Source organism: Castor canadensis, chromosome 3 (assembly GCF_047511655.1).
Source record: "Castor canadensis chromosome 3, mCasCan1.hap1v2, whole genome shotgun sequence".
In the NCBI taxonomy this organism is placed as follows: domain Eukaryota; kingdom Metazoa; phylum Chordata; class Mammalia; order Rodentia; family Castoridae; genus Castor; species Castor canadensis.
The window spans coordinates 84,985,719-85,011,354 of record NC_133388.1 but is presented as its reverse complement, the minus strand read 5'-3'; the positions used below and the strand labels follow the sequence as shown (position 1 = coordinate 85,011,354).

General features: G+C 37.9%; 1 long non-coding RNA gene across 1 annotated transcript in view; it reads left to right on the top strand.

The window, feature by feature from the left end:
• LOC141421300 (uncharacterized) overlaps nucleotides 1-16,215 on the top strand; it is a 117,839-nt gene extending 101,624 nt beyond the window's left edge. Inside the window, exons 5-6 of the long non-coding RNA XR_012445907.1 lie at nucleotides 6,251-6,379; nucleotides 16,082-16,215. This is a non-coding gene — a long non-coding RNA (uncharacterized lncRNA). The remainder of the gene's footprint in view (nucleotides 1-6,250; nucleotides 6,380-16,081) is intronic.
• Nucleotides 16,216-25,636: the final 9,421 nt, after the last annotated feature.

Here is a 25,636-nt window from a genome sequence, read left to right as displayed (position 1 = left end):
CAGTGTCTGGGCTATAGACTCACCCAGTGAGAGGAACAAGTTTTTAGCTTTGGCAGAGATGGAAAATTCACTCCTCACCTCCTCATAAAAGGAGTGAAAAACTTGTGTGAGGAACTCTCATGGGTAATACTTACTAATCTGAGGTGCATCAGACTCTCAGGGTCAAGGCCCTTTCCATCTATCCTTATGTCAGTTATATGTCCCTGTGTGCTTAGTGAAATTTACAGGGTTATAGATACCATGGGTGCAGTCAGGGGCAGCTTTTTCCTTGTGAAGGAGAACTGCGTGCTTAGCCCTCTGTCATGTGGGCTATGGAACACAACTTCAATAAAGGCAATAATCAGAACCTACATCACCACCCAGCCAAGAGTGTGATATGTATATCCTGACACATATACTTTTAATTGGATGTATAGGCTCTTTCCTAAGTTAAACCACCACAGCTGCAGCCTGTGCCTCCATGTCCACCTTGGTCTATAGCTGCACATGCATCACAGAGCATTGACACTGGTTTATCAGGGCTAAACACTCCGGATCTCTAACCATTACTCCTGGGGTAAGTAAGTGGGGTTGAAGCAGATATGCTGATTACCATGGGAGCACACTAGATAGGTGGTGTGATTGTGAGTGCATGAGCCAATGACAGAGACTGCACAGGAATAGTAAGTATGGAAAAGCAAAATTCCTAATGACAACACTTCCTGCCTAGTAGTATGCATACATAAGTCACAAGATGAGGGCTCTGGGACCATGAAAAGAGGCCATATTAGTAAAAATAAATAGTAATTATGCATCCTGCCCAAAAGAGATAGAAGAGAGCTAATAAATCCAGTCAGTGGAGGCAGTTTCTGCCAAACCTATGGTGAAGACTAGGGTGAGAACTATAGCAACAGATACAGACAAGGAGTGACAATACATTACAGTGAAATAACTGGTGTGGAAAACAGTTCATTTGTCCCATTGGAGAATTGACTCTTCAAGCTTCAGCCATGTGTAGATTAGTCAGCTTCCTGGGGTGACTACAGCAGGACTGTTGTGCTACCATTCTTGGTCCCCTGTTGTTTCTTGGGAAGCAGAGTCCTGCTGAAGGAGGGTGCTAAGGTTCCAGAGGGTGATTTTACATGGTGAAGCTGAATCAGGGATGCATTCCCACTCAAGAGAAGCTGGCTTGACTCAACTGTGATGGATCCAAGGAGCAATCTCTGCTACTCTACCTGTAGTGGGGATAGATAAGACAACAACAATAGGGCCCCTCTAATGGGATTTTAATGACTGGACATTTTATTCTTTTATCCAGACAATGTCTTTTTTTTTAACTGAGTAGAATTACCATGGCAACAATATAGTATCAGCATATATGTCCAAGAAAACACGTTGTTTTAAAAAAAGTTAAAACTACTATCATTAAGTATTAAAGGACATGTTTAGAGACAGCAAAAATAGTCATTTTGTCTCTAAGCAGAAAACCCTGTCTAAAAATATGAGTATGTATCTGGAAGGGCTTTAATGCCAGATGGCCACACGTGTATAAGAAACACTTCCTCAATCCTCTTGGCCTTGGCTATTTTTGAGAGATCTGGCATGAGTGACTCCATTTGAACTTTGATGGAATCCTCCCCTTTTCTCCAAACTGTTTGTCTCTGAGCAGCCTCTTTTGTAGATTTGAGTCCCATTTAAGTAGTAATCAGGCCTGACCCTGACTTAGCTTCTAAGACCAGATGAGATCGGGAGCATTTAGGATGGTACGGCCATAGACTGAAGATCTTTCTTGATTGCTCATTTTTTTTCTTGAGGATTTGTTTTTTCCTGGATTTTGTTTGTTTATTTGGTTTTGGTCCCACCTTGGTGGGTGGAGGTAATGATGAGCAGATCAGGTGGGAGTCAGCGCCAACTAAACCATTTTGGCTAAATTTGAGAAACAAAGAGTCACAGAAGGAGTTGCCCTTGGACAATTGGCTTCTAGACAAGGACAGTATAGAACAAAATTCAACAAAATCAGATATCTAAAAAGTTAACCTAGTTGACATATAAACACTTATTAGAGTCATTTTTTTATGGACTTGATTGTAAATGCCCCAGAAGGATCAGAACTATAATGACAAAAATCTTAAAAGAGCCTTGGTCAAAATTTTGATAGACAGTTTAGCAATTAACAGAACAGTTTATCAGTATCATTAACTTTTTTTTACCATGTTTATCTAAATTTTGTATTTTAGAAGGCTTGATACACTTGAAAAACATAAATATATTTAGTATAAGGAACCAGCAATAGCATCATAGCTCTAGAGAGGTTATATATACACATTAGTTTAGTCATTCTTGAAGTATAACCTTAGATTTTTATCAGTTGTGGGGGGGAAGAACAGTTTTAGCAAATCCAAATAGTCCAGTCACAGACACATATAAGATACTGACTGCATTAGAATCACCCAAGACAACAGTTGTTTAACCATGAGGTTATCTAGAAAATTTTATATAAACTGTTAGAAAATAAGAGTCATGGAAGAGGCAGAGAGATGGCTCAAACACCAGCACAGGATTTATTGTTTAGGCAGGGGTCCTGTGGAGGGAGACCCCAGAAAGAGAGCCAGAGCCCATTGCCAAACACAGACTTGGGCTAGATATAGGGGGCTAGTGGAAAAGTACCAGGAAGGTCACTAAGGGATATTGTTGCTGGGCAACCAAGAAAGATAAGTTTTAGTTAGGTCACTGTCTGCCCAACTGTCCTTGGCATCCATCAGGGAGATAAAAGTTAACAATTGTCTCTTTGTCAGTCTTTGGGGTTGAGTGGGGAGTTTCTAGTAAGCCATCTGTAAGGAGGAGGGGGTCTATCCTAACATGGCTGTCCTTACTGTTCCATAAACCAACTCTTAAATGAACATGACTCAGTTACCTTAGTAGTCAAAACTCTGACAAAAATCACCAGAGAACACAGGTAAATATTTATGGGGACTAAGTATGGAGTTAGGAAACATAGTGGCCAAGAATCATGGCTCAGATGTTGATAAGGGATCATATCCCAGATTGTTGACATTAACAGATGGCTCATGACATACGGCAGGATCCCACCAACCTGTAGTCAATGGAGTCTCCCTAAAATAACAGGCCCAATCTGGCCATTCCAGGCCAAAAATTCCCTCTGCCTGATATGTGGAAATAGGACTAACATCTCCACTCTGTTGACTCCAATAAAACCTGGAGGTCTTAACTTTCAGTGTAGTGCTCCTTTTTGAGTTTTTATTTCTTATCCTATCTGGAGGGCGCACTTTGGCTTTTTAAAAATTTTGCTTTACATAAGTAAATCTGTCTTAACCCTCCTATCAATGTAGCAGTGCTCCCTATGCTCAGCTGCCTCTTGCTTCTCTGTGTTTTAATAAATTCTAGTCTTGACAAATTTGTCAATTAACCTGTAGTGCCAAATATTCCTGACAGCTAACTTGACAAAACAAAAACCATTTTTAAGACCGTTTTTGTAAATGTTATTAAGAACAACATTTTAAGATAGTCTTGTTGTCATGAGCTTAGAGAATTAAGTTTTAGTTTAACATCAGCACATTAAATTTTGACCTTACAAAAACCTTTAATGTAACAGGATTTTAGTCAACTTAATCACATAAGCATTTATAAGCTCTATCCTTTTATGACAACTTATTCTTCACCTTTATGACAACTTGTTTTGTATCCCCTGGGGGAGCTTGCCTTTATCTTTTTTTTAATTTTAAAGTATTTTTTATCCATTTATTTAAAAAACCATATCTTTAATATCATACCTATATTATATAATATGTTACTTGTTGAAATTAACTTATAAAACCTTTTAACTTAGAACCTTATATCTGTATGGAAAAAAGCAGAAAGAAAGCAACCTTAAAATTATTTTTTGTATAAAAACAATTTATAGAAAGCCCATTTGTTAATAGACTTATGTGTTATAACAGAGAATGAAATCCCAGATTTTATTTATGACAGAATATAACAGGCTAAAGTCATTTTTTAACTACCCAAATTTTCAGATTTCTGTTGCAGACTGTAGCCTGCCTTTTTTTTTTTTTTCTCTTCTGGTCTAAGCTGGAGTGTTAACCCCTGAATTCCTGCATCTTAGTGAGACCTGATTGAAACAAGTTTGAAAACCTGTTTTCTTAAAAGTAGCAGTAGAATAGAGTAATAATTTTTTTTACATTTACTTTATAATAAGATCCATCCTGAGGATGTTTACATATTTAAATGTGAAAAGCTTAAGCAGTTTGTAACAGAGATCTTTAAAATAAATACTGTTTTTTTTGCTACCTTGAATAGCATATAACCTTATAACAGCAGTTTAAGAACCATTTTGAAGGTGCTTACATATATGCACACACACAGAGACGTATTATAAATTAAGTTTGCCAGGAAAAAAATGTCAACTTAAGCTCACATAAGATGAGCTGGGATTCCAGGAGCAAATTAAATTTTGCATCGTGCTTTAAACAAATTTACACACACACACACATACACACACACAATTAGAGTGCACTCTCAAAACAAGAAAAAAATGTTAAAATTATACCCAGAGGGCTAGCCAGTGGAATGGTGGATGATGCATCTGTTCTCGTGGGAGTCTCCCCTTTTGGAGCTGAATTTTTTGTTATCTATTCCTTAATGTCAGTTGTGACTATTTCCTGGGAAAAGCTCAAACCCCTGTAACTCTTGGAGGTGTCTTATACTCTTCTGTAAAGCACAGTATTTCTGCCCCTCTCCTCAAACTAAGAGTCATGGCTTCACCCCAAAAGGTGGTTATTATTAGCTGATCACCTCCCCTTCTGCCTCCTCAGGCAGGCCTGAATTTGAATCTGGGTTCTCACCAGTCTGATGAGCACTGTTCCCAAGTTGATTCCTGTGCCTCACTGGGTTCCGTTGTGCATCCAAGGCCCTTGCTCCGACTTGCCTGGGGAATGAATCCCCTCACCGGATCAAGCTGTCCATTGGCACGTGGTGGGATTTCCTCCCAGTGGTTTGGGGCATGCACCATGGTGACAAGGGAGGTGATAACTCACCATCTCCACAATCCCAGCAAATGAGCCCCCAAGAAATGTTCCGGGAAATTATGAGCTGAGATACAGGACACTGAGGCAGATTAGCAGGAAGCAACATTTATTGTGCTGGTACAGACTCAGCGGACTCATTTCCAAAGGCTGAGCCCTGAGAACAGAAGGGATCTCACCTTATTTACCCTTGCAAGCAGGTTACAGAAACAGAAAGCAAAGCTCAATATGTCTGCATGTAACTTTACTAGCTATTGCATTTTCCCAGTGCTATGTGACCTTCATATTTCAATTATTTTAAGTTTTATCTATCTGCTTTGCCATCCCTTTCCCCTGTCTCATTGTCAGAACACAGTCTGTTTGTTTCTTTTCTGGCCCTCCTGTCCTTTCCTGCTACAGCCTAAGTGCATTATTGGCCAATGTAGAATGTAATTAAAGCTCTATAAGAAAATAAGGTCACCATTCACATCTTGAGGTGGCATTCCCAGAAATTTTCACTGGATATCTCACTACTTCCCATCACCTCTTCTGGACCCTATTGCTTTGAGTTTCTTTCTCTCTGCTTCTCTTTCTTGCTTTCTCATTATCTCTGTTACTTTTTCCTCCAACCTTGGCAGTTCTGATTTATTTTTCCTGAATCTTCCCTTGCTCCATCTCCATCACTCTTTTTATTCAGAACAATTTATGTCTTTCTTGGTTTCATTTACAAATTTATATGTTACCACCCACTACTTAATATTGTCTTCAAGTACCCAATAGCCATTACAAGAAAGATGAAAATTTTAATTGTTCTCAGGAAAAAAAAGATCTTCCAGTTAGTTAACAAAATCCATCCTCCTGGGAAGGCTCCAGGAGATTATATATAAAAAAATGTTATATAAATATTGACATTCAAATTGAAAATATGTGCAATGGGAGAGAAAAGCAAGATGGTGGATACTGAGGGACCCCGGGACCCTGAGCTCCATGATTTCAGAAAAATACTTCAGATTCATGTAGCAAGGATTGGGTAACCCTGCTTTTTTTTTTTTTTTGCCAACTAAGATACCACCAATACATAGGGTGCATATAATGTTCAAAGACTGGCCCTTAAATTAGCTTTTCATAGCACATAATACCTGGGGAAGCCCTGGCACTGGGATGGGCAGAAGTTTCTGATTCACCCACTGGGAAATCATTTTTCTTCTACTCCCATTTTTTGTGGCTTCTTCTCTCCTGTCTTGGAAAAGTGAAAACATAGCACAGAGAACCTGCGACCATCTGTGATGTCCTGGATCTGCCATAATTTGTGGACACAGAACCTGCTTGTGCTGCCTGCCTTTGCTGTCCCAGAAGTGAGAAAACTGTACCCCGGCCAGGTAAGTGTGATACCTTATCAGCTCTGAAGGGAACCACATAGTCCACTGCAGTTGGCGGGCACATTGCATCACTCCCCCTCAACAAAACTGGTCATCAAATAAATGGAAGGAATGTTTCACCTTTGCCTGGCAGGGGTGGGGTGGAACGCTGAGCTGACCCAGCCTATGTGGGGGTGGAGTGGTCCTGCTGTTTGGTGAAAACAAAACATTCCACTGCCTTGGAGAAACTGGTCATGAGCTGAAACTGACAAACTTCCAAGAGAAAAGTGGTGGACCAAAAAGCTCAATTCTAGTTCCCAGGCTTACCCTGCCAGCAGTAGGGGCTGGTGACTACTCACATACCAGCTCCTTACATGACAGCTTTGGAGAACTTGTCTACACTAGATGGCCCATCCCATCAAGAGAATTCTGGCTCAAACACCCTGAGCAGCATCCCCTCCCGAGCTGTCTGATAGAGTGAGGCAACAACTATTTCCACACAGCCCACCATACCAACCTCAAGAAGGGGCAGAGATGCAGAGAGAGGCCTTGTCAAAACTATCAGTAACTGGATTTGAAATCAGAGGAAAGATTTCAGAACATTCATTGAACTGTTTTTTTTATTATTATTTTTATTTTCATTTTTTTTCAATTTACTGTTACCTATCTCCCTTTTCCACTCTACCCAAATATCAATTTGCTTAACCCTCCCTGTTCCACGTACCTTTTTTGACCCCTCTTTTTGTATTTTTATTCTTTTTTCCTTCATATTCTTTGTTCCTCTCTTCCTCACTCCTCCTTTCCTTCCTCTCCTCACCCTCCCTTTCTGCCCACTGCCCCTACCTCCTCCATACTCACCACTCACTGAATAATCTATTATACCAACTTTACACATTACCCACATCCTTCCTATCCTTCTGCAATCCCTAACGATAGCACCCTCTCCCACAGTGACTGAACACATGTTAGGAACTTAATCCCCCACACCTCACACTTCTTCCCCTTACCCCATCCTCCCTCCTGCCCTCTCTTCTAGTGCCATCTTTTTAATTACCTAAGTATCTATAAGTATCCAAACAACTGTTGTCTCCCCAATACCCACTATTGATAGATAATAACACCAATAGGTTCCTTATAGATAATATAAATAACTGGTTTGGCATTGAATTTGTGAATTTGTTATTGCTAAGGTGTACCTCCAGGTCAAGGAACAGAAATATTATGACAACCTAGCTAACAACTAAGCTAGTCAGAACATAGAAATTAAGTCAGGAAAAGATAACAGTGATTAAAACCCCCAACTAAACAAGGCAAGGGCAAAGCAGAAAATATAAACATGGGGAGAAAAAGAAGGCAGGGTAATATGACTCCTTAGAAGACTACCAAGGACATAATAGAAGATTTGGTGAAAGTAAAGGAGAGGGCTGACCTCAGAAGAATGATGATAAGAATGTTCAATGAGCTTAAAGAGGAGCTTAAGGAGAACATGCAAAAACAACTCAATGAATATCAAGAGAACATAGATTAAAAAACCACAAGAAGATGCATAAATAACTAAGTGAACTCAGAAGTTCAACAATTTCTAAAACGAAACTAAGGAAATTATTTTAAAAAAGAGATATATACGAAATAAAGAAGACAGCACAAGATATGACAAAAAAGTGTAACAAAGATATGGAAAGTCTCAGAGAAAATAATCAAACAGAAATTCTGGGAATAAATGTCCCTTAAATCAAATAAAAAACACAGTTGAAAGCTACTCCAGCAGACTGAAAAAAGTGGAAGACAGAATTTCAGGGCTTGAAGACAAAATAGATATTGAATTAAAAAACAGAACACTTCTTGGACAAAAGACTCAAGAGCTGCAAAAGGAATACAAAAGAACTCTGTGACTCCATCAAAAACCAAACCTGACAATCATGGGCATTGAAAAAGGAAAAGAGGTGCAAGCCAAAGGGTTATGTAATATATTAAACAAAACAATAGCAGAAAACTTCCCAGTTCTAGAGAAAGAGATGCCCATTCAGATACAGGAAGGCTCCAAGACACCAAACAGATATGACTAAAACAAAACCTCTCCAAGGCATACTATAGCTAAAACAATTACCACAAAGAACAAGGAAAGAATACTAAATGTGTAATAGAGAAAAATCAAATAATATACAAAGGCAAAGCTACCACAATAACAGCAGATTTCTCAACAGAAACCTTAAAAACAAGAAGGGCATGGAGTGAGGTATTTTGAGCACTGACTGAAAACAATTTCAGTTTTAGAATACTCTGCCCAGCAAAGCTATATCATTTAAAACTGACAGAGCAATAAAAATCTCCCATGATAAACAGAAACTAAAACAATAAATGACCACTAAACTATCACTACACAAGATTTTAAAAGGAATTCTACACACAGAAGATGAATACAAACATAGCCATGAATGGATAGGAATTATTAAACTTCAAGAGAAAAGCAGCAAGTAATCAGAGAGTAGCATAGAATTAGTTGCACATACACAAATCCTTACACAATAAAAGCAACTATATGGCAGGAATCACCACATACCTCTCAATGTTAACACTGAATGTTAATGGACTCATCTCCCCCATCAAAAGACACCAATTGGCAAACTGGATTAAAAAGGAAGACCTGACAATCTGTTGTTTATAAGAACCACCTTACAGATAGAAATAAACATTGCCTTAGGATGAAAGGATGGAAGAAATTTTACCAAGCTAATGTCCCCCCAAAAACAGGCAGGAGTAGCATACTTTTATCAGATAAAGTAGATATCAAACATAAATTAGTTGAAGAGACAAAGAAGTTCACTTCAAACTAATGAAAGGAGCAGTACATCAAGAGGAAATAACAATTGTCAACATATATGCACCTAATGTCAGTGCACCAACTTCATTAAACATACAGTACTGGACTTAAAAACATAAACAGTTCCCAAAACAGTGGTAGTGGGAGACTTCACTAGTCCTTTCTCACTGATAGATAGGTCATACAGAAAAAAAAAAAAAACAAAACCAACAACAACATCAAAGAAACTCTAGAATTGAATGATACCATAGATCTAATGGACCTGACAGACATCTCCAGTTTTCCATCCTGCAACAGCACATGTACAGTCTTCTCAGAAGCCCATGGAACTTTCTCCAAAATAGACCATTTTCAGGGCACATATTTCAAGTTTTAACAAATATGAGAAAATTGAAATAACCCCCTGCATACTGTCTGACAGTGGAATAAAACTGGAATTCAATAACAAAAGAAACAGCAGGAAATAAACAACTGGTGAATGAGCAACACTTTGTTCCATGATCAGTGAGTCATCAAAGAAATAAGGGAGGAAGTAAAATGTTCCTGGAATTTAATGAGAATGGAGGCACAACCTATCAGAACTTATGGGACACATTAAAGGAAGTACTAAGGGGAAAGTTTGCAGTCATGAGTGCATATATTAAAAACACAGAAAGATCTCAAATCAATGACCTAATGCTGCATCTCAAATTCCTAGAGAAACAAGAATAAGCTAAACCCAAAACTAGCAGAAGGAGAGAAATAATAAAAATAAGGACCGAAATCAACACAGTAGAGACCAAAAACCCAAAGAATCAATATTACAAAAAGATGATTCTTTGAAAAAGATAAACAAGATCAGTAAACCCCTGGCAAAAGTTAAGGAAACTGCCAAGATGTCCCACTACCAATGAATGGATTAAGAAAATGTGGTATTTGTACACAATGGAATTTTACTCAGACACAAAGAAGAATGAAATTTTGTCATTTGCAAGTAAATGGATAGAACTGAAGAACATCTTAAGCAAAGTTAGGCAGGCTCAGAAGACCAAAAATCATAGGTTCTCCCTCATATGTGGATTACAGACCTAAAACAAATGCAGTAATGTTAGCGGACATGGGTCACATGCTAAGGGGATAATGCAAACCAGAGGAACAGGGAAAGGGAAGGAAACCCAAAACTCAAAGTATTTGATGTGCCCACTGCAGAGTAGCTAATAAGTAACCTTAAACTGGCAGAGGCCACTATGGGAGGGTGACCAGGAAGTAGTGAAGAGGTCTGGTAGAGATGAACCGATTTGTGTTGTAATACACATGTGCTTGGAAGCAATGCTAGGAATCTCTCTGTATAGCTATCTTTATTTCAAGCTAGCAAAAATGCTACATCTTTTTTATTATCTCTTATGTTTTCTCTTCAACAAAATTGGAGAAGAGGGCAGAACAGGTTCTGCCTGGAAGTGAGGGGGGTTGGGGAGAGAGAGAGAGAGGAGCAGGGAATGGGGGAGGGAGGGGAGAGATGCTCAAACAATGTATGCACACATGAATAAATGAATAAACAATTAAAAAAAACCCTGGCAAATCTGACTTAATGAGGAAGGAAAAGACCCAACTTAATAAAATGAGAAATGAAAAAAGGGAGATAACAACAAACAACAAGGAAATACAGGGAATTATATGGGGAATCACTTTGAAAACCTGTATTCAAATAAATTGGAAAATCTAGAAGAAATGACCAAATTTATAGATACATATGACCATCCAAAACTGAACCAACAAGATGTTAATCAGATAAATAGATTTATAACACACAAGGAACTTGAAGCAGCAATAAAGAGTCTCCCAAAAAAGAACAATCTAGGACCTGACAGATTCACCATTGAATTCTACCAGACCTTTAAAGAACTAACACCAATACTCCTCAAACTTTACCACAAAATAGAAAGGGAAGGAACTACAAAACTCATTATATGAAACCAGTATTACACTCATCCCAAAACTCAATAAAGATACAACAAAAAAAGAGAATTACAGGCCAATCTCTTTAATGAACATAGATGCAAAAGTCTTTAATAAAATATTGGCAAAGTGAAATCAACAGCATATTCAAAAGATCATACACCATGATCAAGTTGGTTTCATCCTAGGGATGCAGGGATGGATCAACATATACAAATCATTAAATGTAATATAGCATATTAACAGAAGCAGAGACAAAAACCACATGATCATCTCAATAGATGAGGAAAAATACAACATCCCTTCATTGTAAAAGCTTGATGAAACTAGGAATAGAAGGAATGTACCTCAACATAATAAAAGCTATATATGACAAGCTTATAGCCAACATCATACTAAATGGGGAAGAACTGAAACTATTTTCTCTAAAGTCAGGAATGAGAGAAGGGTGTCTACTCTCTCAACTGCTATTCAACATAGTCTTAGAGTTCCTAGACACAGCAATAAGAAAGGAAGAGGAAATAAAGAAAATAAAAATAGGGAAGGAAGCAGTCAAACTATCTCTATTTATAGATGACATGATCATATACCTGAAAGACCCAAAAAAACTCCTAGACACCATAAACAGCTTCAGCAAAGTAGGAGGGTACAAAATCAATTTACAAAAATCAGTAGCCTTTCTATACACCAACAATGAACAGGTTGAAAAAGAATATAGTAAAATAATTGCATTTATAATAATCCAAACTATAAACCATTAAAGAAAGAAATCAAAGAAGACTACAGAAGATGGAAAGATCTCCTATGATCATGGATTGGTAGAATCAACATAGTGAAAATGACTATACTACAAAAAGCAGTCTACATGTTTAATGGAATTCCCATCAAAATTCTAATGATATTCATCACAGAGTTTGAAGTCAACCCTAAAGTAGTTCATTTGGATGTACAAAAGACCACAAACAACAGGGTAATACTGAACAAAAAGAGCAACACTGAAGGTATCATAATACCTGACCTCAAACTATACTATATAGCAATAAAAACAGCATGATACTGGCACAAAAACAGATATGAAGAACAGTGGAACAGAAGAGAAGACCCAGATATGAATCCACCTAATTTTTGATAAAGGAGTGCAAACCATAAGATGGAGAAACAGCCTCTTCCATAAATGTTGCTGGGAAAACTGGACATACACATGCAGAAAACTGAAACTACCCATGTCTGTCACCCTGTGCAGTATCAACTCAAAGTGGATTAAGGACCGTAATCTAGGACCTGAAACTTTGAAGCTAGTGCAGAGAAGAGCAGGGAATCCAATGGAACTAATAGGCATAGGCAATGACTCCCTCTCTAGAACTCAAATGTTTCAGCAACTAAGAGAAATAATTGATAAATGGGACTGCAAAACAAAATGGTCCCTAAATTCAAGAGGCTGCCCACAGAATGGGAGAAAAATCTTTGCTAACTATACATCTGACAAGGGATTGATAACCAGAATATACAAGGAACTCAAAAAACTAAACTCCCCCAGAAATCAATGACCCAGCGAAGAAATGGGCAAAAAAAGCTGAACAGAGCTTTTTTAAAGGATAAAATCCAAATGGCTAAAAATTGCATGAAGAAATGCAACATCACTGGCCATAAAGGAAATGAAAATCAAAACCATGTCAAGATTCCACCTCAATCTTATTAGAATGGTTACCATAAAAAACACAAACAACAACAAATGTTGGAGAGGATGTGGGGAAAAAGAAACTCTCATACACTGCTGGTGGGAATGTAAATTGGTATAACCATTCTGGAAAACAGTACGGAGGCTCCTCAAAAAACTTTAAAAAAACTTCCATGTGATCCAGCAATTCCACTCCTAAGGATATACCCAAAAGAAATTAAGTCAGGATACAATAAAAGCACCTGCACACCCAGGTTTATTGCAGCATGATTAACAATAGCTAAGCTATGGTTAGTCAAGATGCCTCACTACTGACGAATGGATTAAGAAAATGTGGTATTTATACACATGAATTTTATTCAGCCACAAAGAAGAATGAAATTTTGTTGGTTGTAGTTAAATGGATGGAACTGGAGAACATCACCTTAAGTGAAGTTAGCGAGGTTCAGAAGGCCTAGAGTTGCATGTTTTCTCTCATATGTAGGAGATAGACACAATAGAAATATAAGTGATATTATGAAAAATAGGTCACACTAAGAAGAATTCACAAAGGGGGGTAAAAGAAGGAAGTGAAGAAGGCAAATATGGTTGTTGTATTCTCTGTACAAGAATGAATACAGAATTTTTAAGTTGGTTGAAACCACCATAAGCAAGGGACTATGGTAGAAAGAAGAAAAATGGAGGAGATGAAACACTTCAGGTTATAGTACATATATACATGGAAATGTCAAAAGGAAACTCCCTGTATAGCTATCTTAAACAAATAAAAATGTCATTTTTTTCTTTTATAAAATTGGAGAACAGGGGGGTAGAATAGGTCCTGCCTGGAGGGGGGTTATCCCAGTGGGAGGGGGGATGAGATGGGGAAATGATAAAGGAAGGTGAATATGGGGCAAATCCTGTGTACACTTGTATGTAAATGGAAAAATAATATCTGTTGAAACTATTCCAGGAATAGGTGGAAAGGAGGATTAAGGAGAATGGTGGAGGGGGTGAATTAAAGTATGATATATTTGATATATTGTAAGAAGTTTTATAAATGCCACCATTTCCCTCACCTAGCACAACAATAAAAAAAAAGATGAAAAAGTTGCTGTAGAAAAAAAATTTGTGTGCTGAATGGGTGTGTGTTAGTTAGCTTTCTATTATAACAAATACTTATGATAATTAGCTTATAAAGAGAAAAGTTTTAGTTTGGCTTACAGTTTGGGGATTTCAGCCCAGGTTCGGTTCACCCCACTGCTTTTGGGCTGATGTCGAGGCAGTATATCACGGCAGGAAGTGTGTGTGGAGCAAATCTGCTCACCTCATGGCCAAGTCATGAAAAAGGGAGGCTCCCACAATCCCTCTAGGGGCATAACTCCAATGACTGGAAGAGTTCCCACTAGGCCCACCTCTCAAAGTTTCTACTACCTCCCAGCAGTGCCATGCTGGAGAGTAAGCCTTTAACAGACGGGGCTTTAGGACATTTATTAATTTATTTTGTGGTACTGGGGCTTGAACTCAGGACCTTCACCTTAAGCCACTCAAAACCAGTCATAATTTTGTGAAGGATTTTTTGAGATAGGGTCTTGTGGAATTATTTGCCTGGACTGGCTTCAAATTGTGATCCTCCTGATCTCTGCCTCCTGAATAGCTGGGATTACAGGTGTGAGCCACTGGTGCCTGGTTTTAGGCACTGGCACCAGTATTTAGGAGATTTTAATAGAAAAGAGCCTTTTAAGTTTTTCCATGTGGGTATGAAAAATGTCCATTTTTCTTAGAGATATTTGAGCCTTTTGAGTTTACCACCTCATGTACATCTTACTTCTTTTCTTTTCTTTTTAAATAAACTGAGGATGGAACTCAGGGCTACATGCATGATATGCAAGTGTTCTACCACTGAGCTACAACCCATCCTGAAAGTCTATTCTTTCATCTGGCTCTCCTGCAAGCCTTCCTTCTTTGAGAAGTGTGGCTATTGCAAGGTTGGAGAGTGTGGAATTAGTTATTAAAAGGGACATACACATTTGTGTGGAAGCAACTTCCCACACAGCTGACATTAGGATCACTTCATTTAGCATTATTTAATAAATAATCACACTGTGAGTGAAGTAATTATTACTCCCGTTTTATAGATGGAGAAAGAGAGAATCAGAGACATGAACTATCTTGTGAGTGGAAGAGCTCAGATTGTTGAGCCTCAGCAGCATATGCTCCTGCCTCTATGCCACAGAAAACTATCTTTTCAGGGCCATTTGTCATCTTTTAGCCTTAGGTAAAGAAACTGCTTTAGTTCTGCCCTTACAGTTTTGCTTATTCCATACACATGGTAAGAAGGCAACAATTTCCACATTCTAGGGCTAAAGACTGGCCCAATGTATGGGCTATAAAGGATGTGGTCTGAAATGTTTTGTATAGATTAGGGACCTTCAGTAGGTGAGCAGAGGATTTTCCAAACCTTTTAGTTTTAGAACTTGCAAATTTATGCTTTTGCTATTTGAGAAAAGCCTATTGTACCTTCAACCTCATGATTTAGTTGATGACCTCTTTGAAACTAGGCCTTGGGGCATTTGGGAGAGGACATGTATGTAGCTTTCATAGACAAACCTCAAAACAGCCACTGTATAAGGACATGAGCACTGGCAAGTAAGATTGGCTACATACAGTCCAACTTGCTGTGAACTCTGTTGCCCTCAGGTGAACTTTGAAAATTTTCACATCATTGCAGTAGTTTTAAGAGCAGCTAAACCTGCTTCACTATGTAAGAAAAAGTGTTTCCATTTTATTTTGTCTTTGAGCTGGACTCTCCTCATTTATTTCATGGATGCTGCTTCTGATTCATAATGTTCACTTCCACGAAGGATTTTATGGGAAAGACTTTGTCAATCACTCAAGTGAAGGAATAGATGACAAACTAGTAAAACGCTGAAGAATAAAAAGATTTCCTGTTAAATAAGAGTATCATCTCCAAACTGAGGAGCCCAAGGTGGTGAGAGCAAATAAAATCTATTGTGTTTAGCTCCCCCCCATATCTGATGATTAAGTAATATTTAGGAAACCAGGCCTGAAGCACACAAATGCAAACTTCTTGGGATAATGCGATCCGAGGCCTCTTATGCAGCCGTGGGTGTTAAGTCTCCTCACTTAATAAATGGTCACCTCATTCTCCTCTTCCGAGTTCTCATTGTTCAGTGATGATAATTGCCTTTCATTTCAACTTCAATCCTTTCAATATTTTTAAAGATATCGTGTTACAAGTTGTAGAGAAATGCAGATTGAATATAGTATTATCTTGTTTAATTTTCAGGGTTGTAATCCAGAGTAAGTGACAATGCAGGTAAAACAAGCAGCCTGGCATAGCCCATTTGGAAAATAAGGGAAAGAAATACTGGTTCCAACTGCAGAAAATCTGGAGTAAAGAAGACGAAATCTGATCAAGTCTTTGAGGTATGCATAGGCTTTGTGCAGGGAAAGGGGAAAGAACTATTTCGGCAGATGCGATCATATGATCTAAGGCAAGGGAGTATAATTGTATAGTCTGAAATTGAATAGCTGGAGATAAGTTTGGAGGGGAAGCTGGGGTTACTGAAAGTATTGCATAAATGAAAGCCAATATGAGACTGCAGTAAAAGACAGTTTTCAGGAACGCACTTTCTGCTTTTGAGTTTAGATAAAATTAATAACTTTTTGCTCCATTTTTAAAATAATACTGGTGATAGAACCCAGGCTCTTGTACATGCTAGGCAAGTGCTCTACCATTGAGCTAACATCCCAAAGCTTTTTAAACTTAAGTTTGGGACAAGGTCTCACCAAATTGTCCAGAATGGTTTCAAATTTGTGACCCTCCTTCCTCATTCTCCCGAGTAGCTGGAATTATAGGCAAGCATCACCATGTCTGATCCTGCTAAATCATTCATAACAGATTTTTCATTCTTTCTGTTGTTTTTCTACATTTTCTCCTAAAATAATTCATGCTCAGTTTAGGACACTATTACTACTTGTTCCATTGGTATAGAATTGGCTTCCTTGTTTCTACTTTTGTGCTCTTCTAACTTTTTTTTAAACCATACAGTAGCTACAATGACCATTTAAAACTGTTAAGCAGAGTCTTTTTCTCTTCAGTGTAAAAACTTTAAGTGTATGCCATTAGTTTATGAATGTTTAGAAGACATTTTATAGAAAATAAGCAATTTGTGATAAATGAGAGAAAAGAATAACACTTCTGAAAGAGCTCTCTTTGGCTCCTGGACCTTGGCCTCTGGTCAAGGGTTGGGACATCGTACATCTCTAGGCAGTTATTCAAGGACATGTGCTGTGTACCTGCACATGTGCACAAACACAATCTTCACAGCTATTATATGCATAAAGCATTTGTGTTACCTCCATTTTATAGATGAGAAAACAAAGGAAGAGAGAAATTTTATCTAAACATAAAGACAACATAACTTGCTGGCCCCTTAACACTGGCCTCAGTTCAGGGGCATCTGTAGCATATTTTTCACTGATCATTTCTTGCTTTCTTGCTCCTTTCTAGTAGGTATGATTTCCTATTTATGTCTATCTGCAGTGAGGATCTGTGGTAAGATTCTTAGTCTTTGTCTAAACATGTCTTCATTTTGTTCACATATTTTGAACGATGACTTCTTAGGCTATAAAGCTATGTAGTGAGAAATTTTCTCTCAGCATGCTGGAATTCTATTCCTTTGGATGCTAGTCTTTGTTGTTACAGTTAAGAAATTCATTTTCATTCTAGCTGCTTTCTTTCTGTCCTTTGGTTGCTTTCATTTATTAAAAAATTTTAATTAATGTACTAATACACATAGTAAGTGCATATATCATAAGCATACAACTTAGTTATTTTTATATAAATACATTCTCATATAAAAGTATATTCTCGTATAACTATCACCCAGATGGAAGTTTAAAGCATGTCAGCATTCAGAGTGCCCCTTTCTGTCCCTTCTAGCACTTTTCACTGTAGAACCTGGGAATCTTCAAAACCTTTTATTTTTTAATCATAAGTTCAGCTCTGTACTAAGTTTGAAAAACTGTATGCCATTTTATCTAGCTCTTCTAATGTTTGCAAGTGGAAGTTCACGTTATGTAACTTAAGCGGAAGTCTTAGGAAGAGGTTATTCCCCATTTTTCTCAAAATAAACTCAGACTTCTTTAGCTGGCTCACACTGCTCTACATGAATTGGCTGCTGTGCACCCCTCGAACCTCATCACACACAATTCTCTTCCTTATTCAAGCTGCACTGACTTCTTGTCTGCTGCAGAGTACAACAAGCTCTTTCCTAACTCTAGGCCTCATATTTGTGCTCCATCTGCTTGGAATCCTTATCTGAGATCTTTGCTAGTTTGTTCTTCAAATACAACTTCCACGTCCAGAGGCCTCAATGTCAGCTGCTCTCAGTATATTCTCTTAGTTACTCTCTTTTTTTTTTTTTTCATTTTTCTTTTATTATTCATATGTGCATACAAGGCTTGGTTTATTTCTCCCCCCTGCCCCCACCCCCTCCCTTACAACCCACTCCACCCCCTCCCGCTCCCCCCCTCAATACCCAGCAGAAACTATTTTGCCCTTATCTCTAATTTTGTTGTAGAGAGAGTATAAGCAATAATAGGAAGGAACAAGGGGTTTTGCTGGTTGAGATAAGGATAGCTATACAGGGCATTGACTCACATTGATTTCCTGTGCGTGGGTGTTACCTTCTAGGTTAATTCTTTTTAATCTAACCTTTTCTCTAGTTCCTGGTCCCCTTTTCCTATTGGCCTCAGTTGCTTTAAGGTATCTGCTTTAGTTTCTCTGCATTAAGGGCAACAAATGCTAGCTAGTTTTTTAGGTGTCTTACCTATCCTCACCCCTCCCTTGTGTGCTCTCGCTTTTATCATGTGCTCATAGTCCAATCCCCTTGTTGTGTTTGCCCTTGATCTAATGTCCACATATGAGGGAGAACATACGATTTTTGGTCTTTTGAGCCAGGCTACCCTCACTCAGAATGATGTTCTCCAATTCCATCCATTTACCAGCGAATGATAACATTTCGTTCTTCTTCATGGCTGCATAAAATTCCATTGTGTATAGATACCACATAACCATCATTCCCTATATTTCTTTCACAGCATTTAACACCATCTATAGATTACTCCTCTTCTTCCTTCTCCCTTCTCCTCCTTCCTTCTACTTCTTTTTCCTTGCCGTCCTCTCCTTCTTCTTGTCTGCATCTCCATCTCAAGTGCCAGCACTGTAAAGTAGGAAGATTGTCTGATCCACCACCACCATAGTCCTGGAGATTAGTGAGATAGATGCTTGATTAATATCTGTTAAACAAACAAATGAAATAGCTTTTGTAGCCTCAGGAAATCTTTACCTCCAAATAATGTACATGTTATATGTGCTCAATCATAGGTGCATTTTAATCTTCCATTTTCACACTGCGAACAAGATTCCTCCAGTGTGTTAGGCACTGCTCATTAGATGTCTTCTGAAATCTGGGTCCATTCTTGCAAGTTAATCATAAACCATTTAATAGTTCAGCAAAGAAACATCAGAATGCCAATACTTCTGGAGAGTTTCATCAATGTGAGATTCACTGATCTCTCCTTCTTTTCCCCAAACTGTCCTTTTTAGGTCCAACTTTAAAGTGAAGCTCCAGTTCTCCTTTATCTCTATTTCCCTTATATAAGCTATCAGCCCATTTATTGCTATTGAGCTTTTAAAGCACTTCTGTATTTCAAAGAGAGTCCTAAAAGTTCCTCCTAATAAATCAGAAGGGTTTTCTACCCTTTGCTAAGTAGTTGATTTAAGGAAATAGTATACAAAATCATGCCAGATTCTGAGACTGCCCATTTTATATTTAAGCTTCTGTTTTATTGCTTTGGGAACTCTGTACAAAAGCAAAACCAGCAGCATACTGAGGTGACTACACTGATTGTAGATGTTTACAATATAGTCTCTTATTGGGGCAGAGCCATTTGCAAAGGCACAGATAGAAGGTTCTTAGCAAGTATCCAGTGGACAAATGATTAACACTATCATGACAATTTCAGCCGAGTTGATAGTTTATTTCCTTCTCCACCCTCTTTGGTCCTGTGCCTATATTGGAATCAATGGTACAAGTCATTAATTAATATTCATGGCAGTTTTATTCTGGGTTTAGCACTGGATCTGGTCTGTTATGTGTGGGGGAGCGTAGTAAGGTTCGTTAGGAGATGGAAACAAAACCTTAAGACTGTGTATTTGTATATGAAAATAAGAGAACAGAGTTGTAGTCATTCAGTAAATATTTAATAAGTACTCTTAATTAGGTACTATTGTGTTTACTGGCAATATCTCATGGACTTTTTACTCTAGTGGAGGCAAGTGGATATGAAGCAAACACATTGGTAAACTAGATAGTATCATATACATGGGATATACAGATGGTATAACTATGTACATATATGTATTATGATATGGTGATAAGTACCATGGAGTACTTCAAGGAGGGAAGTATAGGATATCCAAGAGGCAGATGTCTATTTATTTATTTATTTATTTATGGCAGACTGGGGTTTGAATTCAGGGCTTTGTGCTTGCTAGGCAGGTACTCTACTGGTTGAGTCACACCTCCAGCTGTTTTTGTTCGGGTTATTTTTGCAATAGTCTCGCTTTTTGCCTGAGCCTGCCTGGACTGCAATCCTCCTACTTTTGCTTCCTGCCGTAAGTGGGATGATAGGTGTATACCACCATGCTCAGCCTTTTCTGTTGAGATGGGATCTTACAAACTATTTTTTCTTGGGTTGACCTGGAACCATGATTTCTCCTGATTTCAGCCTCCTGTGCATCTTGGATGACAGTTTTGTACTACTATGCACATACATTGGTGAGAAGGGGGGTCTCATGAAATTTTATCTGGCTGGCCTTAAACTGCAATCCTCTTGAAGCGACCCTTCAGAGTAGCTGGAATTACAGGCATGAATCATCATGCCTGGCTAGATTGCTATTAATTTAAATGGTGTGGTCCAGGAAAGAGACAATAGAAAGGTGATATCTAAGCAAACACCTGAGAAAAAGTACAAGTGGTGTAGCTATCATAGGAGTTTATGGTTATGGAAAAACTTAATACTAAGCAGATTATTTACATTTGTTTCTAAACTCAGTTAATTTCACAATAAGCATATATCATCTTAATAAACAATCTTGAAATCTCTCTTAGTACTATCATAGTGGTCTGCTGAACAGTGTGTAGGTTTGTTCTGCTAGGCCTTCCTCAACCGGTTTTCATATCCAGTTAGGGTAGAGGTCTAGGTGAGCAGATGGGCTGTTAACAAGCTTGAGTTGCTAGAGTCTTCATCATCTTGGCAGTGTTAGATGTATCACAAGGTGAGTCATGGAGCTGGTGAGGCAGATGGCACCTGTCTCTCACTGTGGTTGGATCAGACAGAATCCTATGCATACATATGGAAGAGCAGACAGGAAGGGCAGGTGGGTAGGAGTAATTCAAGTACTCAGAGGATTTCTACTGGGAATCTCTCATGGCAGAAGACTGGAAGGCTGATATCCTAATATACCTTCTATTCTATTGAAGAGCCTTAGAGTTTTATCACTTAAGAAACATGCTTTAAGAGGAAACTTTCCCAAAAACATTTATCTAATGATGAAACTTCTTGTTCTTTTGGACTGGTTCAGGTGTGATTATATTTTGACTTTCTAAACTTCTACTAAATTTCTGTTCTTCACTATACTGGAAAGGATAGGCCTTGCTGTTTATAAGATTGGAATATTCTTGTATATGATCCCAAAATGCTGCCTGTCCTTCAGCATAGAGAATATAATGTCACTTTAAAATTGGTTATCTCCGTCAGGCTTTGATGTCTCTCACCTGAAATCCTAGGTCCTTGGGAGGCTGGGATAGGGAGGATTACAGTTAAGGCCAGCTTGGGGCGTGGGGAGGGGGATAAGACGTTTGTAAGACCCCATCCCAATGAAAAAAGCTTGGCATGGTGGCAAGGGCCTGTCATCCCAGAGGCAGTGGGAAGTACAAAATAGAGTTGCAGTCCAGGGCAATCTGGGTTAAAAGCAAGACTCTATCTCCAAAATAACCAGAGCAAGATGGACTGGCGACATGGCTCAAGTGGTAGAATGCCTGCCCAGTAAACATGATGCCCAGGGTTCAAACCTCATTAACACCAATTTTTTTGGTTATCTGTGAATATGGGAGTAATAAAAGAAGTTGGAATTCTGAGGTAAATTTAATAATATTTATTCCTGCCACTTACCTATGATTAACAAATGAAAATATGCATTCCAATTTAGTCATAGGATCCTGTCATTCTCAAAGAATTCAATGCCCACCTAGAAGATTTCTTTCATAAAATAATAGGAAAGGTTGATATACTTTACTTTAATGACAAGTAATTAGGAACACTATGCTGGAAGAAAATATGATTATTATGTAGTTACTCATGTCCAGGTCACTCATGTTGCTGAAATTACAAGAACAGAAACAGCTGGGTGCTTTCTATGCACACTTCACATATCTGATCATGTATTTAACCTTTACAAAAGCCTCATGAGGAAGGCATTTCCCCGACTCGCCAAGAGAGTTGGAGAAACTTGCCCAAGGTCACAGGTCACACCAAATATATACCAAAAAATAGGTGGAGCTTGTAGTGAATCCAAACCCCTTCTGCCATGTTATTCCATTTCTCTAGAGGTTTCTGACTTTTTCATTAATACTGTTAGATACTTTTTACACATTTTGTTTCTTTGGCAGATGATAGACACTACATGCCAATGATCCATTAATACAGTATAAAAATAGTCTTAATTTTGCATATTAGTTATCTACTGCTATGTAAAACTTATCCCAGTAGGGTAATAGTAATGTGTCATAAATTGTAACAAGCTTACTGTTCTGGTGGGGGATGTTGATAACAGAGGAAGCTACGCATATGAGGGCATATGAAGCTTATGGGATGTTTTTATTGTGAACCCAAAGCTGCTCTAGAAATTAATAGTCTTTAAAAATTATCTTAAAACTTAAAAAGACAACAAATATTTATCTCATACAGTTCCTGAGAGTCAAGAATCTAAGAACTACTTAACTGGGTGATTCTGGCTCAGGATGCCTTAGCTGCTGGCTGGGCTGCAGTCCCATCTGAAGGCTTGTCTGGGCAGAAGAATCTGCTTTCAAGAGAGCTATTAACCAGTTTATCCAGTTCCTGCCACATAAGCCTCTCCTTTTGGCTATTCATGATATGAAAACACATGATCTTGGGACTGTGTACCTGTAAAGTGTCTCAGTGGCTACATGAGTCCAATGACAGCTGATAAAATCCAAGGCCATATTTCTATTCCAGAGTAATAACTTTCCTATTATTTGACTATGGTAATATTTGTTTTATTTTCTGTTATGTCATAGTTGAATCTAGAAAATTAAAAGTACATTTTCTTCCACAGTGCAAAACACTACTATTTAGACAATGTGCATTTGCTTTTATATGTAAGTTCTTAGTGAATAAATACTTGAGTTAACTGTCTCAATTATAGCTCTCTCTTTCTGGGATATACAAAGCCCAAAAGATTGTCTGTTATAGTGGTGAAGGCTGTAGCTTCTCCTTTCCCATCTGCTGAAGGGCAAATCTGCATACCTCCTCTCTTTCTCTACTCAGGGGTTGTTCCTTTCCTACCCCAAAGCTGACTGTTACCCCTCAACTGCATAATGTATATGGGTTCTATTTTTAGCTGCTGGCCTTTCATTCAAATAAGACTCCCAAAGTTCATATTACTAAACTGTAAGCTTATTATTTCCCCAAGTTCAATAAAATTTTTGAGGGTAGGGAAACACATGTTAAAATGCAGATTTCTAACATTCTCCTAGATCTTGAATCAGAATCTCTGGAATTGGGGCTCAGAATGTACTTGTGATTTTAAATTTAAATAATGAATTTATTAAACTATAATTTATGCAATAAATTAAGCCTTTTAAATATGAAATTAATGGTTTCAGTATCTTCACAGTTGGGCAACCATCACCAGAAACTAATTTCAGAAAATTTTCATCTTCTCCAAAAGAAACCCTTGAGCCCATTAACAGTCACTTCCCATACTTCATCCCCACAGTTCCTGAAAACCACTAATATATATTCTGCTTGTATGGGTTTGCCTACTTTGGGTATTTAATATAAATATAATAAAACAATATGTGGCCTTTCATGGCTGGCTTCTTTCATTTAGCACAACAATTTTGAGAACCATCCATGCAGCAGCATAAGTCAATACTTCAGTTTTTTTTATGACCAAGATACCTAAGCTATTGTGTATATATACAGCATATTTTATTCATTCATCAGCTGATGAACACTTAGGTTGCTTTCACTTTGGGTTTATACTGCTATGAGCATTCATATATAGATTTTATGTGGACATATGTTTTTAATTATCTTAGATATTATTATGTATTGAATGATTTCCCCCCTAAATTAATATGTTTAATGCCTAATTTCTGCTACCTCAGAACATGACCGCATTTGGAGAGAAGGCCGTTAATGGAACTAAGTTCACATAACTGAATGTTAACAAAGTCTGAAACATTGACAGTTTAGCAAAAAGTTTAACAGCATTTTTGAGGAAATGCTGGGCAGTGAGTTTTTACTTATGTTTCTATTATAAAATTATGTTCCTCTAAATAGGCAAAAAGATCCTTTAGAATTAAATGCTGTGTAAGGAAGTTGAATGGGAATATGTCCCTTACATCTCTCCTTACTATTGTTAGATTGGATGTGTCACTTATCTGAATGTTGGGGCCTTGGAATGCTGAGAGAAGAAATCAAGTTCTGCTTTTTCCCCATGAACTTTTACGTTAGTGAGCAGCAGCACTCCTAAACCTCTGAAATTGCTATGCAATTAGTTTGAAATTTCTAGATAGAGTTTTTAAAAAGGCAAAATTTGGAAATTTCAATATATGTATAATCTGAATTATTATTTTTATTACTGCTATCTGATATAAAAATAAGTAGTAAGGGGAGAAAGTTATATGTTTACATTTCAGTACTCAGCTTAAAAACCTTAAGTTCCCTAATTTTACAGTCTCTGGTCTGTCAGCTTTCAGCCAGATGCAATTTCTTTTTTCTGACACATTTTAGCGATGATCCTATTTCTGTAAGTTCTTAGTGTTATCTGAAAATAGTTTAGCTTTTACTTCTGTTTTGTAGCAATTAAAGTGAAACAAAATAATAAAATCTTGTCTGATGCATGCTGGAGTTGTTAGATTTTCATTTCCATCCTCTTTTTTCTATCTGTGAGGGATTCTCCACTCTGTGGCTGTTCTTCTAAAGAAGCCACAAGAGCCATCTCTTCCTTTTCCCCATCCTCTGGCATCCAGGATAAACTAGATGCTAAGATTCATTAGCCACCCCAGCTGCCTGCGTGCTAGCCCAAGATTTTTGGAAATATTAGGTTCAAAGGGCTTAGTGGCCACCAGAAGGGGAGATGTGTGATGGGGAACTGTACACAAGCACAGCACATATTTTACAAAGTTACTCAATTGCTCTGTTTCATAGCAAAATATCTGTTACCTTTGTGTCATAAAATACAAAATTATATAAAACTAACCTTATAGGTGATTTGTGTATAACGTCCTGGTAATGTCTAGGGAAAGTAGTGACAACAATACAAATTACAGAATTTATCATGGTGGTTTGGTTATATGGAAAGACTATTAACATTTCATTGGTCACTACTGATGATCTTTTTAAAATTAGATTTATATTTAGCAATGATTAAGTGCCATGGTGTGCCTGTAACACAAAGAATAAGGGTCCAGAAATTGTCCCTCCCTAGTGATCTTATAATCTTGCCTTATGCACATGAATT